Genomic DNA, 16675 nt, shown 5'->3' with positions numbered 1-16675 from the left:
TGGTGAATTATATGATAAGGAATATTTCATAATTATTTACAATGGTTGATATAAATTCCTCTCACATGCTATAGTAGTTACGCTAAGAGAGAGTTTAATGTGCTTAGCATTATCTCTATGGTAAATTATATTCATCAATTTTAGGAAAACCAATGTACAATTTTATAAGATAGTTATAATCTGTCCCAACCAATTCCACTAGCACAACCACTGTGTGCTGTGAAAAATGCAAACCACTTTATGAAAATGTGGTCCATCCAAAGAGCCACAGCAGTACTTGATAATTATTGGGGAGTTTTAAACCATAAATATTGAAAAAGTTGCACAGGAGTATAACACTACTAATTCATGTCAATATTACAAGTCCAGTTACCTCTTAGAATAAGATGAAGTCATAAAAAATTGCCTTTTAAGGTTATGTTTTTTAAAATAACAAATCTTCTGTCTTCGGGTAACATCTTTATTATTCCAACTAAATATTTAATAGATATTTTGACCTTACGGTCTTTACGTCATGAAGTGTATACAGATGTGCAAGTGTGAGTCATGTGGTGTGGATGAGTGCTTATTTCTTCACTGAAGATGTACAGCAAACTGTCCTTTTAGGGTCCTCCGACTAGTGGTGACCTAACCCTGGGTCTGCTTGTTTTCATTCAGTAGTTAGTCCAGGCTTCCTTTTGATATGAACAAATCGCAACATATATTTTTAAAAAGGAAAAAAAGTCCAAATACGTAAGAATTTTCCTGATTGTAGCAAACAAAAAATGCTTTCAGTGTGAAAATATCTCTATTTTCCAAAGATGGTAAACTTTGGTCAGTATTAGCTTACGTTGTCATTTATATCACCAAATGAGTTTATAGATTAATGCAATAAACTTTCTAATAAAAAAACTTTAAAGTAGTGTTTATCTCTATGTCTGATTCAATTGTTAATGAGAAGAAAAAACCCTTGTGATCTTGCTGGAAAAATTAATATTTTTTTCATGTGTAGCATGAATCAGTACTTTATATAGACACTTAAAAACAATTCCATTTTATTATAGTTAACTGCTCGTGTATCTGCTTTCCCTTCAGGCTGCTTGTTCTTTACGGACATAGGGAACATTTTGTACATATTTGGATTCCAGCAACCCAGGTTAGTGGCTGAGAGTCAAGTCTTCTGTAAATAGCTTTAGGTCATCTTATGTGAATTTGTTCCTTAAATCTCGGTAGCTTGTTAATTCCTTATTTTATAATTAAAACATTTCTGGAATATCCATTTTATAGCACTGTGTTCTAGAGATCAAATATGAATAAAACATTGCTTCTTCTCTCAATTACTGTTTATTTACTGAGGGCCTGAGTGCCAAGCACAGTTGGGAATGCAGGAAAGTATGAGCTATGAGCTATTTTAAAGTAGCTCTTTATTTAATTAGGGAAATAAATCATTTTACTAGCCATGTGACTTTGGTAAGTTACTTAACTTCCCAGGGCCTTGGTTCCTATATTATAATATGTTGGAAAAACTAGTACCTATCTCATAGAGGATTCATAAGAATTTAATAACTTTATGCATACACAACACCTACTTCAGGGTCTGACACATAGTAGATAGCTGGTAAATGTTAGCTATCATTACTATTATGAAAAATTAGCTAATAACCTGAGCCATTTTATAGTAACCAGATGAATGATGAGGCTGGTAAATCGAAAGTGAGCATTTAATGAATATTATAAAAGCTACATATTTGTGTGACCTTATCCCGATCTATTTTTGTAGTACCATACAATTCTATATACATTTTATTTCTAGAGTGGTGATTTAGGAAAGCAATAATAATATGGTTTCATCTTCCAGCAGCGTGTTATCTTCCTAAGAACTGAGAATGCTTTTAAAATGTCTAGATGTGGGTTTCTGGGAAGATGGTGACCTGGCTTCACATTCCCATCCTAGAGAATACAGCCATCCAGAAAAAGTCAGGGGCTGACCTCGGCAACCTGAAGAGGTTCCACACAGAGTGAGATGACAAGTTCTTGAAAGAATGTGCAAATGGGGGGCAAAATATAAATGGGAGTTGCTGGAATTGATGGGAGTGGACTATGGAGGGGCTACATGGGAAGGGTCGGCTGACCTGAGAGAAGGAAAAAAAGTATCTTCTGTTTGCATGATGCAGCTGTGAAAGGCTAAGTGTCCCTTGCCTGATGGCATCTCAGGAGGGGTAGTTTCCACCTTGAGCTAAGGTCAGCCTATCCCTCCTTGGACTTGTGAACTGAGAGCCTTTCACAAAGGGGCCATGGGGATCACTGGTAACCACAAAAGGAAAAATCCCTCCCGTGGCTGTCAGTACACAGGAAGGAACCAGAAAGATGCACAGGTGGTGAAAGCCAGCACGCTGTCACATGAAGAGGCAGAGAAACATCACAACCACGTCATGGGAACATTTCAGCCCAGATGGAAGCAAAAGAGGCTGACATGATGGAAAACTACAATAAACCTCTGTTACAGAGGTGGAGCCAATGTGGACAATGGAGGGAAACCTGGATAGAATAGGATTTAAACTCTTGTAGGGATATAATTAGAGGACCAGAGAGAGTTTCCTGGAACTGAAAACAGTGGTTCCCCAATTAAAAAATTCGATAGAGGAATGTGAGATTCAGCTAAGGCTGAATTTGTGTTTCAGAGAATGAACTACAACCACGAGTAAAACAGGAAAACTCATCCAGAAGACCCAACGTTGAAACAGTTGCTAATACAAAAGGGGAAAAAAGGCACCATGGTGGAGTAGTAATCAAAGAAATAATCAAAGAAAATTTCCAGAAACTATACCCTTCCATAATATGAATCTTTCAGATCTCTAGATCTTTCTTTCAGTTGTGAAAGGACCTACTGGGCTAATGAAACAGAATTGATGAAAAACAATATGGAGGGAGAGAAATCCTAGTGACATTCCCAAACTATAAGGCTTAGAAAAACAAACTTAAAATGGCACGAGAAGTGGCAGATTAATTACAAGGGAAAGATAATTCGATTGAATGGAGGAAGTGTCTGGCAGGGGTGGGAAAGGGCAGGGAAAGGGTTGTGTAGCTGCCTGCTATTCTCCCGCTGTGAAATCAGCTGCCCATCCTGTCCTCCTATGACAGCGTGGCTACCTGCCAGCAGATTGTTAAATAGCCCGCCTTCCATTATGCTTGAAACCTCTCCCCCGACTCCATGGACCAGGAAGAGACAGGGCCACAGGATTTGGGAAAGGAGCTTGTGTGATGGACTGCCACAGGATTCGCTAGAAATACTGAAGCACCAGTTTATCACCCTTCATTGCATTTGCTATGAAGGAATCGCCGAAGTGTGATCAGGAAGAAAATTGGAAGCCTTGCATGGCTGTAGGGTTATGAAAGGCTGTCTTTCCTCCTACATTGGCGGCCTTCACTTCTTCAATGGTGATAAATCAATAGAAAAATCCACATATGCCACAAAGTGGCCAATCTGCTGTGGTATACTTGGTTATTAGCAGAGGACTGCGACGCTTGTGGAACAAATGATCTTGAAATACCAAAAGGCAGATTTCTTGTAACTTCTACTAAATACAACACAAAACAGAGAATATACTGCTTAAGTAACATTTGAACCTTTTATTTTAGCTACAGCTTGGACATTGGGACATTGAGGAGAACAGATAGGAACAGTGTCCTCTCTGAAGTTTCAGCCATGATCAGGGATTTGAAACCTAGCTTCCCAAGTGTTTACAGTAGAACTTTATTTGCTACCCTGAAATTAAGGTGAAGAATTTGGTGATTGTAGACGAAAGCCAAAGGATATTGTCACAGCAGTCATTACTTATCACACACAGGTTTGGAGGCTTTGTGCTTCACTTCTACGAAGCATGACACGCCACAGAGGATTACAAAGAAAGCAGAGCTAGTATTTGTCATCATGTTCCAATGACTGGAGTCATGTTATAAAATTGATTTTATAATTAATGGGAAGGAGATCATCTTTCTTACTATGTATTTCATATAGATGGCTGATAAACCTGGCTTGACAATAATATAATATTTTTATTTGATATAATAATTTAGTCAATATATCAAACCCAAAATGAATTATTTTGCTTCAGATTAAATATCTAAATCCTGTGTGTAATAAAAAAAGAAGAGTGTTTTAGTTCTTTCTGGGCCTCTCATAATTTTTTTTTTTTTTTATTTATGTGACAGAGTGACAGAGAGACAGCCAGCGAGAGAGGGAACACAGCAGGGGGAGTGGGAGAGGAAGAAGCAGGCTCATAGTGGAGGAGCCTGATGTGGGACTCGATCCCGGTACGCCGGGATCACGCCCTGAGCCGAAGGCAGACGCTTTAACGACTGCGCTACTCAGGCGCCCCTGGGCCTCTCATATTTTGCATATGAACTACTTTTTCAACCTTATGCAAAATCAGATACAATTTAATAACTCAAGATAGTAATGCTTAAATTGTAGAAATCTAAATGTGCAAGAACTTTTTTATTTTGCACATTTTATATATTGAGAGAAAAATAAAAGGAGTAACTTGTTTTTAAAGAAAAAAAGCAAAAAAATTTTAAAATCCCTGTGGTCCTGCTTACATATTCATGGGATTCTAGTTATTATTATTTTTAAAAATCTATTTTCCCCCAAAATATTGCAGAGGTTATTTTTTTTTTAATAACAATTGCCCTTGGAGGGGCGCCTGGGTGGCTCAGTCGTGAAGTGTCTGCCTTCTGCTCAGGACGTGATCCAGGGATCCTAGGATCGAGCCCCGCATTGGGCTCCCTGCTCCGCTGGGAGCCTGCTTCTTCCTCTCCCACTCCCCCTGCTTGTGTTCTCTCTCTCACTGGCTGTCTCTCTCTGTGTCAAATAAATAAATAAAATCTTTAAAAACAAACTGCCTTGGAACAAAGAAACTAGCATAGACTATTCTGCTTCAGTGTATTTATCTGTAATATCTACTAGCTCTTGAGCAGGTTGCAGAGAATGAGGTCAATGTCAACTGGATGTTGTATTAGTTGACATGCTATTATTCTGCACCTGAGGAAACTAGAATAGTTGGAGTCGAATTATACTCTTCATCAGGAAGGGGGAACACTCTTAATCATGGCTGTTGCTCAATCATTACTTCTTGATGAAGACCTTTCCTAACCACTTGTGTGGGATGAAATCATCCCGTATCCTATGACACTGCTTGATTGCCTTCATCAAGGCTTGGTCTCTGAAGTTACATATTATTCAATCACTTTGTTTATTCTTTTATCGCTTATCTGATCAACTAGAATGTAAGCTCCATGAGGCCAAGATCTTTTCTGAATGGTTCACTGCCATATCACCAGAACACTAATGTCTAGCCGATGACAGGGTTCAATAAAGATTGACTGATTGAGGGGCGACTGGGTGGCTCAGTTGGTTGAGTGTCTGACTCTTGGTTTCGGATCAGGTCATGATCTCTGGATCATGAGATCAAGTCCCATGTCAGGCTCTGCCCTCGGTGGGAGTCAGCTTCTCCCTCTCCCTCAGACTGTACTCTCCCTCCCCCCTGCACTCGCTCTCTCATAAATAAATAAAATCTTCTAAAAATTATTGAATAAATGAATAAATGGCTTCTGCTTACTTGGGCAATGCAGGTTTGACTTTGCTCTTCCTTGGGATTCTTCTTGGGTGACTTGCTCCTTCCATCCCATCCTACCATTGCAGTCATTCATGATGACAGCTGCAAGTTCAGGAAGCTGGTAACCTGAAGGGATGTAGGACAAGAGCCTGTCTACCTAGCAAAATATTTTCTTACTTTCCTTCAAAGCTCAAGTCAGGTCTTTGATATTTCACCTGCAAAGCTAGCTCCAGAGATTTTGGATGTCAAGAGCATATCCATTGTATTTTTGAATAGGTGTTGCAAAGAAGTGGATTTTAATTAAACCTGTTATAATCACCATCACCCACACTTTGCTTCTATTGAGCCCTGTATCACAGCCACATTATACTGTTTGCTGGCCTCCAGTCTCCTCCCCAGTTCCCACCATCTTCATCCCTGCACTTGCCCATCTCTCTCTTTGTTCCTGTGCCTACCTCCGCGACATCCGCCCCAAGGCCATGCTTTGGGTAGGCTGCTCTCACACAGGGATTAAGTGTAGGAGGGCAGTTAAAGAAAGCTTTTTTTTCTGTGACATGAGGAATTCCTTTGACAGGAGATTTTGGCTCAAAGAATCCCCATTGGCCTGACCTAAACTTTATTAGAATTGTGCTTGCATTGTAGACTCTTCCTTCTCTCTCCTTCACAGGACCAGACTTGAATCAAGCTAAAGAGAATGTATGACCCAGATATTCCTATATAAAAATATGCCTTGTGAAATTTGCTCCATGGAAACATCTGTATAGTCTGCTTTATGGGAACATTCTGATTCTATTACTTAAATTCATGGCCCCCTTCTGTCTTTGGTCTCAACCCGTTGAACAATCAGCTCTCTGAAAAAATTAAAAGGCATTGGTTTGTAGCATTTTTCCATTTTTGGTGTAAACAATCCCCCAGTGGCCAATTTGAAAGTACCAACATGGCATCACGGAATGTGGAGTTGGGGAGAGATGCTTATTGCCACAGTACAAGCACAATAGATGTCAATGACCTCAAGATCATAACTAACAGTAAAAGGTTGTGAAATAATTAAATTGTTGAGTTTTGAGTACTTATTGCTTATAAAAATAGAAATTATTGAATTGTAAGTTTATATACTTCAATTTTAATAATGGCTGGGTTTGGGGCACCTGGGTGGCTCAGATGGTTAAGCGTCTGCTTTCAGCTCAGGTCATGATCTCCAGGTCCTGGGATCGAACCCCATGTCGGGCTTCCAGCTCAGCAGGGATCCTGCTTCTCCCTCTGCTCCTCCCCCTGCTTGTGCTTTCTCTCTCTCTCTCTCAAACGAATAAATAAAATTAAAAAAATAATGGCTGAGTTTAACAGCTGGCTCACAAAATTTTGGAAAACTTCATAACTGGCTCTCACAAGCCTGTATGAAATGCTTTAGCACAGCATTACCACAGCCCCGGTTTCCAGTTGTCCACAAGCTCTAGCCAAAACACTGACACTGGTACATACAATGTAGGAGCTGGAAGGGAGGAGCTCAGAGCACATTTCTCTCCCCCATTTTCAATTCACATCTGGAAAAACCAAAGTCCAGCAAGTTTATACGTTCAAGTAAGCACTGTGTACTGAAAAATACCATAAGCTGGGTCTCCTCCAACGCACATATTTCTATTGTACACATTTTACCGGAAAAAGACTATAGGAACTAGATTCCGTCTTTCTTAGGAGGTTTTCAGTCTAATTATTCTGCCATGATGGAGTCCTCTCTCCGGTTTTGTGGGAAGCACTGAATTGGCGGGTCCTAGGCTCCATGTAATATATGAACCCTTAGCGTGAGGATCTATCTATGAATTGCCATTTAGGAAAGATGCACTGATGCACAAAGCTATTTCATTACTGTTGTTATAGCTCTACAGAGACAGGCTTCCTTCCCCCTGTAAGTGGGTAGCAGAACCCACATGAGGCTTCCGGATGCACCCCCAACCCGCAGAGGCCATTAGAAAGGGACAACTATGTTACAAGAGCTGGATTGCCTGATTTCTTCATATCATGCTAGTTTTAAAAAGAAATGCTTTAATATTTCTGCTCACTAATTAGCCGGTGGACAGATACATAGCAATTGCCGGCCTTTATGCTTGAATTGTGGCTGCAAATTAAGTTAAAAAAAAAAATGAAGGTCCCGAATATTTTATTTGTACTGCAGGTAGATTTTATTTCTGGCAGGAAACAAACTCTTTGAGTCGCTTGACAAAGGTAATTTTAAAACAGCAGGATGAAAGGCAGGGTTTCCCGTGTTTGCCTGGAATGTTGAAAGAGTACCTTGACAGGCTAAGCTGAAATGTTGATCTGTGGGAGAATGTATTATTTAAAGAGTAGAGAAAAGGAGGGAAAGGCTAGGAAAAAAAGATGCAGAGGCTCAAAATATTGCTATTTCCCCTCGTAGAGAAAAGTATAAGGTAATTGGCAGGGAATACCATTAAACCTGGAGTGAGGAACCATGTGGCCAAATTAATTACTAGAAAATATCTTTTTGATTATTAAACGAGTGCCCTTTCTCTTAGGAAGGCATCTGATTCTTGGATGAGCTTAGCACCTAGTGTATATAAAATAGGTTTCTATTAAACGATTTTGACTGAATGAACAAACACAAGAACATTGTGTTCTTCATTAAATGCTTTAGACACTTTCAAAGCAAAAGTCAGTTTTAAATAGCACACGTAATACAAAGCCACAGTGCCGTTAAACAAAAGCTCAATGCCTAAGCATAATGTACTATAACATTGTCATGTCACTCCATATATTACATAATACAAGATGATACATAATACAATTCCTTTTTGACTTTTACTGGTTCTATAGACAGGCTGACTTGATCCAAGACAGCCTCTCTTAAAATAATCTTGTCACCACCCAAGGTGATTACATTTGCTTGGGTGTTTACATCCTGAATTATTCATTTTTTTTAAAAGCTAGACTCACCACTTAATAGAGCTCTTAGATTGTTATAAATTGGTTCAGAGGCTAAGGGAAAACAAGTTCTCCAAGGAAAACCTCAAAGGAATCTGGGAAAACCACCAAGAGTCCTGCAAGAGGGTGAGGGCATGGGCCCTTTATCCAATGACGGAGCTGGCCGGTGACCTCAGCTCTTACGGGTGTGATCAGCCAGCACCCAAATCCTCTGGTTGTGGTGGATTTCTTCTCGACATTTTGACTCACAGCTGTTCAGAGCATCTTGTTACTTCATGCAAAAGTGGAGAGACCGTTGCTTGTGCACATCCATGGCTTTGTTGATGAGGAGAGAAGGCTTGTAGCTCTCATAAATAGGACATGGAGGTGTTGATTTGATCTCTCTCTGCTGTTCTGTGGGGGTCATCCCACCCTTCCTTGAACTCCCCCACTTTCCCCACATCTTCCCACGTGCAGACCACACCATCTCTTCCAAGTAACATTCCTTTATGCGGCAAAGAAGATTTTGCCACTTTTTAAAAAGATTTTATTTATTTATTTATTTATTTGAGAGACTGTGCAAGCGGGGGGAGGGGCAGAGGGAGAGTCTCAAGCAGACTCTGTGCTGAGCTTGGAGCCTGTTGCGGGGCTTGATCCCACAACTCTGGGATCATGACCTGAGTCGAAACCAGGAGCTGGATGCTCAACTGACTGAACCACCCAGATGCCCCATTTTGCTATTATTTTTAAGGAATTCTGATTTCAGTTTTATGGTGAGTCACAGTTCTTATTTGTCTCCATACTTACTTATTTTACCTTCTCTCTTTGTACATTACTATATTCATTGTCTATTTCTGCAGTGCTGTAGAGGTTATTATTATGACTACAGATTCTGTCCAGGATTGAGAGGAACATCCTATAAATCAGCATCATTTGAATGTGATAGAAACAAGAGAGAATATGGAGTTGTCAGGACAGGTGACAGATTTCCAGTTTTGATACGTTGTGTGAACTTGGTCAAGATAATTCATTCCACTTGACTCTAGCTTATTCACCCAAAAAGAAAACATATTGACACATATCAACACTGTTCTTCCCCATAGAATTGACATAACATAATGTGTATAACATTTGAAAAGTCCAAATATTGGGAAATAATATAAAACAGCTTTAAGAGTTATTGAAATATTTTGTCAAAGCTCGAATTTACCAAATCATCATTGTAGAAGGATCAAGAAGGAAGAGACATAGAAGCAATTTTCTACAATTAGCAGAATGACATAAAATACATTGCTGGGCTGACTCGCCATTCAGTAGATTCTTACAGGATAGGGTCATGGGTGTAACCATGGAAGGGATAAATTAGTAATTTCAAATCCTGATTTAGCCTGCTCAGCCGATGAACCTTCCAGGCAGCCCTCACTTTACCTTCTACTGTATGAGTAACATCTGGAGGTTCCAGCAGATGACCACATCAGAAAAAACTATGGGGGAATAAAATGTCCATGAGATAATTTCTAGAAAAGTTCTAACCTTTTTGGAATAATGTTGCTATAAAAATGGCAAATATTGTTTAATACAGGAATAATCTCATAGAAGCTAAATATTTTTAATAAATGAATGAACTTTATTTTTAGAGCAATTTTACATTGACAGCAAAATTGAGCAGGAAGTCCAGAGAGTTCCCATATACTCCCTGCCCCCCACATGCACAATCCCAATATTGAACTCCTGCACCAAAGTGATATATTTGTTACTACTGATAAACCTACAATAACACATCATTATGACCCAAAGTCCATAGTGTACATTAGGGTCCACTCTCGGTGCTGTACATTCTGTGGGTTTTGACTAGTGTCTAATGACACATACCCATCTTTGTATTATCATACACAATAGTTTTACTGCCCTAAAAATTCTCTGCACTCTGCCTAGTCATTCCTCCTTCCCCTCTAACTCCTGGAAACCACTGATCCTTTTAAAGTCTCCATCATTTTGCCCTTTCCATAATATCATATAGCTGGAACAACACAGCGTGTAGCTTTTTCAGATTGGCTTCTTTCACTTAGTAATATGAATATAATATTTATTTTCATGGCTTGGGAGCTCATTTCCTTTTAGTGCGGAATCATAGTCCATTGTCTGGATGCACCACAGTTTATCCATTCTCTGGCTGAAGAACATCTTGGTTGCTTCCAAGGTTTGTCAGTTATGAGTAAACATTTCTGGTGCAGGTTACAGTGTGGAAATAAGTTTCCGGTTCATTTGGGTAAATGCCAAGGAGTGCAATCGCTGGATTATATGGCAAGCATGTTTCGGTTTGTAAGAAACCGCCAAATTATCTTTGAAAGTGGCTGTGCCACTTGGCATGGTCACCAACAGTGGATGAACGTTCCTATTACTCCATATCCTCACCAGTATTTGCTGTTGTCAGCGTTCCAGATTTAGGCCGTTCTAACAGGTGGGAAGTGGTATCTCATTGTTGCTTTAATCTGTGATTAAACGTTGGGACATCTTTTCATACACATATTTGCCATCAGCATATCTTCTTTGGTGAGGTGTCTGTTAAGATCTTTGGTCCATTTTTCAATCATTTGTGTTCTTATTTCTTAGTTTTAAGAGTTCTTTTTATGTTTTGAAGGACAGTTCTTTGCCAGGTGTGTCTGTTATCAGTGATTGCTTTCACAGATTAGACCATGATGATGTACGTAGGAAGTCTTCACGGTCATGTAGGGTTTGTCCTATGTTCTCTTCTGGGAAGTTTTATAGTCTTGCATTTTATATTTGGGCCTGTGATCCATTTTGAATTAATGTTGGTGAAGGGCATAAGGTCTGTGTCTAGATTTTTTTATTTTTTTTACGTGGCTGTCCAGTTTTTCCAGCATAATTTGTTGAAAAGACTCTCTTTGCTCCATTATATTGCCCTTTGTTCCTTCGTCAAAGATCAGTTGACTCTATTTATGTTGGATATTTCTGGTATCTCTATTCTGTTCCAATTGGCTTGACTATTGTTTCACCAACTTTTTCCATTTTATCTGTGGTTTAGTGTGTGACATTAATTTGGGGGAAATCGTCAGTCATTATTGCTTAACTACTGTTGCTGTTCTCTTGTCTCCTCTCCCTGTCTTCCACAGTTCCCATTATGTGTATTTACAATTTTACAGTTCTCCCACAGTTTCTGGATATTCTGTTGCAGTTTTTTTCCTCTTTTTTCTCTTTGCTTTTCAGTTTTAGGAGTTTCTATCATCCAATCCTCAATCTCAGAGTTTCTTTCCTTACCTTTCTCTAGTCTACCATGAGCCCATCAAATGCTTATTCCATTTTTTTATAGTGTTCTTGATCTTTGCCACTTTTTTGTTCTTAGAATTTCCAACTCTCTGCTTAACTTTATCCACCTGTTCTTGTGTTTTGTCTACTGTTCCTTTAAATCCCTTAGCATGTTAATCACAGCTTTTTAAAATTTCTGGTCTGGTAGTGCCCACATTTGTGCCCCATCTGACTCTAGTTCTGATGATGCTTGCTCAGTCCTTTCAAATTTGTTTTTGTTTTCTACTGTGCCCTATAATTTTTCTGTTGAAAGGTGGAGGTGATGTATTAGGTAAAAGGAACTAGGGTAAACAGGCTTTCAGTAATGTAGTGGTGAGTGGGGGCGGGGGGGAGGGAAGCGTTCTGTGGTCCTGGGATTGGTCTCAGCTTTTCATGAGCCTGTGTCCTTGGGCTGTGAACTTCTCAGGTGCTTCTCGGTGTCCTTGCCCCTCCTTTAAGATGGGATAGGATGGCGAGAGGGGGTGGAGTGGGGTTTGTCCCTTCCCTCAAGTCAGTTAGCCTCTGATGAAAGCCCAGAAGGTTCGGCTCTAGTTAACTAGTTTCCCGTGAGGTCAGGTCTTATTAAGAGCAACGCCCTCCGGCACGTTTCAAAATGGTTCCTTTTCCCGTTTGTTGTAAGTAGGAGGGGATTTGCCTCTGGGGCTCCCCGAGAGAAACTGGTTGGAGCTCCTGGAGGTGAAACGCACCAAAGCATGGGGACTCTGTGTGACTGGGTCCCCGCTGAGTTTTTAACTCTCAGACTTGTCCACACTGAGCCTGCCGCAATTCGCTCATTGCCGTTCAGGTGTGTTGACCTGGGCACGGGTCCCTGCACAGGTGTCTGCACTGTGAAGTTGAGATTGTTTTTATCCGTCTGCCTCGTCAGCTTGGGGAGCCGTGCTTTGCCCCGTGACCTCCCTCCTCTGACGGACCTCAGAAGAGTTGATTTGACAGCGTGTCCGCTTTTTGGTGGCTGTTAGGGTGAGCGGTGACGTCTAAGCTCCTTACACGCTGGACTCAAAATGTAAGTCTGAACTATCGTTTTTATTTCAAGTCAATGATGACCTCGGAAAAGTAGGAGTGTGAAATTGTGCTGTAGAATACATACCAAATTCTTTCTTTCTTCTTAAGCCAAAGACTTTGACTCCTTGGTTCAAAACCGCACTTAGATGGGCTTACGCGTGTTACTGGGAATAGTCAATGATGAGCATGTCAGCTGTTTACATATAATAGAAGACATGTGCATTTTGAAAGTTCCATTTTTCTTTCTATCATGCATTTTCCTACATGGGACGCAGTGTGGAATATTGTATGGTAAAAAAACATTACCCTCACCCTTTGGGAGCCTCCAGTCCAAACTGAACTCTCTTCCTTGTACGCACTTCGTGTTCTCATGAGTGATGGCAAAGCCAGGAAAAATACAAATACCTTTCGTCAGTACTTGCTAGTCTTAGAATCCATGAAAAGCTCCAAAATATTAAAATGCAACTATGCAACCTAAGCATAAGGTTCACGATATTAAAGTGGTCATTGAAGTAAATGTAAACAAGCATTTTTGCCCCGACTGCTGCCTATTTGCTTGAAAGAATCTAAAATTCATTCAAACTGCCCAATTCTATGCTTTTTTTTCCTTCTGCTTTTCTCATCCAAACATGTATGGATTAATGGCTGAATCTCTTCCTGTCAAGGCATTGCTGGGCAATAAATCACATTCTATTTTAAGCAATAAGTGATTTCCTTTATCTCTGATTAAGGCACCCAAATAGTTGCATAAATTGCTAAGACAAACCTAAAAGAAATAAGGGTTGGATACTGCAGTTAACCTTTTCTTTCTTTGCAATTATTTTTAGATCCCTTGTTCAATGGTCTCATTACTTTTCAAAACTTGTTATTATCTCTGTTCCTGCTATCAGAAAATGTTTTGTCCAGATTCCATATCATATGTGATCTACCCTAAGTTTTGTTTTTTTTTTTTAAGTATTTCCATGGCTTAAATGAAAGTGGAGTATGGTCGTTTATCACTTTTGAAAGCTAAAGATTTTTTCACAATCCTTCGGCACATCAGTGAGATGGGGCTTGGCTTTGAAACAAGGAGTCCACAGCTTGGAGCTTACACCGAAGTGTAAGGCATTATCACGTCTGCACGGATAGAACGCCCCTTGGCTTTGCTATTTGCTTTTTCTTAGCATCATAAAGTTTCTGTGCAGCAGCCAATATGAAATGCAGAAAGTCCAAGTGCTTGATAACTTGACATTTTTCGGAGAGGCCTTTGAGTTCTCCTAGATCAAAGCTTAAGTCCGAAACCAAATGAGTTCCACAAGAGGTGAAATTCTGCCTCACTACAAACTCAGGAAGGAGCAGGAATTCTTCCAAGATTGGAATGTAGCACTTGAGCTCCTGCCATAGATCTGTATTCAAAGGGGAAACTCCACACGGAGAAGTAACCCGGTTTGCAGAGGTAGCCCGTGAACATCTAAAGAGTGTTGTGTGACCCAGCAAACATTCGCATGGGTGGATGTCCCTGTCAGAGATGAGTCCGAGAGGGAAATGGCAGTTTGCCTTGAGCCCCCACTTGGGCCAGTTCTGGCGTAGCTATAGGCATGTGCGTCTGAGCTGGAATGGATTATAGAGCTGCTTCGAGCTGAAGAGTTTCTTAAATGTCTGGCTTTGTTAAAATGTCAGTCATGAATGTTTTATTCTCTTAGTGCCCCGAGTGCTAATATAATTAATGCATCCTTTTTTATTGCATACAATACATCGGGATCAATTTCCAATTTCACTATGATGTTTCATCAGGTATACACAGACACACTTTTGACAGCGTTTATAGGTTTCAGGTTTAACTATGAAAAAATAATTTGGATATACTGATAATCATTTTTTTCTCCCACATTCCTTTAATTGAGGTATAATTGACATATAACATTTAATTAGTTCCAGCTGTACGACATAATGACTCAGTATTTGTATATGTTGTGAAATGATCACAACAAGTCTAGTTAACATCCATCACACTTTTTACAATAACTTTTAAGATCTACTCTCTTAACAGCTGTTAAATATACAGTACAGTATTATTAGCTGTACTTCACCATGCCGTCCGTGAGATCCTCATGAGTCATTTATTTTATAGCTGGAAGTTTGTACCTTTTGACCCCCTTTTGGCAACCTCCAATCTAGTGTCTGTACTTAGGAGCTTGTTTTTTTGTGGTGGTCGTGGTGAGGGGCTAGATTCCACATATAAGTGAGGTCATATGGTGTTTGTTTTTCTCTTTCTGGCTTATTTCACTTAGTATAATGCCCTCAATGCGATTTGTTACAGGTGACAAGATTTATTTTTTTATGGCCGAGTAATAATCCATTGTGAATATATGCCACATTCTTAAATTCATTTATCTATCAGTTGACACTTAGATTGTCTCCATGTTATGGCTCTGGTAAGTAATGCTGCATTGAATATGGGGTGCACGCTTCTATTTTTAATTCTCTGAGCAAGTTCCATACTCTTTTCATAGTGGCTGCACCCATTTACATTCCCACCAACAGTGCACGAGGGTTCCCTTCTCTCCACATCCTCGCCAACACTTATTTCTTATCTTTTTGGTAATAGCCATTCTGACAGATGGGAGGTGATACCTCGTTGTGGTTTTGATTTGCATTTTCTTGATGATTAATGATGTCGAGCACCTTTTCATGTACCTGTCGATCCTTTAAACGTGATCTTTGGAAAAATGGTTTATTGAGTTCCTCTGCCCATTTTTTTAAACCAGGTGTGTGTGTGTGTGTGTGTGTGTGTGTGTGTGTGTGTTTGCTATTGAGTTGTATGAGTTCTTGATATATTTTGGATATTAACATCTTACCAAATATATGGTTAAAAATATTTTATTCTGCTTGATAAGTTGCCTTTTCATTTTCTTAGGGTGTCCTTGCTTTATGGAGCCATATTAGTTTGATGGAATTCCATTTGTTTATTTTTGTTTTTGTTGCCTTTGCTTTTGGTGTCAAATCCAAAGAATTCCTGCCAACATGGTGTCAAGAGCAGCTTATTGCCCGTGTTTTCTTCTAGGAGTTTTATGGTTTCAGGTCTAACATTCAAGTCTTTAATCCATTTTGAGTTAACTTTTGCATATAATAAGAAAGTGGTCCAATGTCATTCTTTTGCACAGTGGCTGTCCAGTGTTTCTGAGACCATTGGGTGAAGAGGCTGTTCTTTCCCCGTTGAATATGCTTGGCTCCTTTGTTGTAAGATAATTGGCCATACGTGTGTGGGTTTCTTTCTGGCCTCTCCATTCTATTGCATTAATCTCTCCATTGTTTCTATGCCAATACCATGCTGTTTTGATGACTATATCTTTATAATATAGTTTGCAATCAGCTAGTGTGATGCCTCTAGCTTTGTTCCTCTTTCTCAAGATTGCTTTGGCTATTCAGAGTCTTTTGTAGTTGCATAGAAATTTTAGGATTGTTTGTTCTATTTCTGTGAAAAATGCCATTGAAATTTTGATAGGGATTGCATTAAATTTGTAGATAGTTGAGTCTGAAGAGTTTCTCAGATGGGTGGCCTTGTGATATTTGGAATTAAAGTTTTTGAATAGAATATAAATGTTATAAACCACAACAACATAGAAGTAGCAATCTAACAAATACAGATTGGTAGCATGAGAAGGAAAAATGAGATAATAAATTTGAGGATATTAATGGACACATCTTTCACAGTGGGGGATATGTTAAAAAGATACTGTAGGTGATAGCTCAAGAATATTATAATATGTTAAAGATATAACTGAGGAGAACTAAAAAGCAATATAATGAGCAAAAATCAGTGCAGTTGGGGGAATGCCTCATCTCAGTGGAGGATGAGA

The sequence above is a fragment of the Ursus maritimus genome, unplaced genomic scaffold (genome assembly GCF_017311325.1).
Source record: "Ursus maritimus isolate PB19 unplaced genomic scaffold, ASM1731132v1 scaffold_5, whole genome shotgun sequence".
NCBI lineage: Eukaryota > Metazoa > Chordata > Mammalia > Carnivora > Ursidae > Ursus > Ursus maritimus.
Note: the sequence above shows the minus strand (reverse complement) of the source record.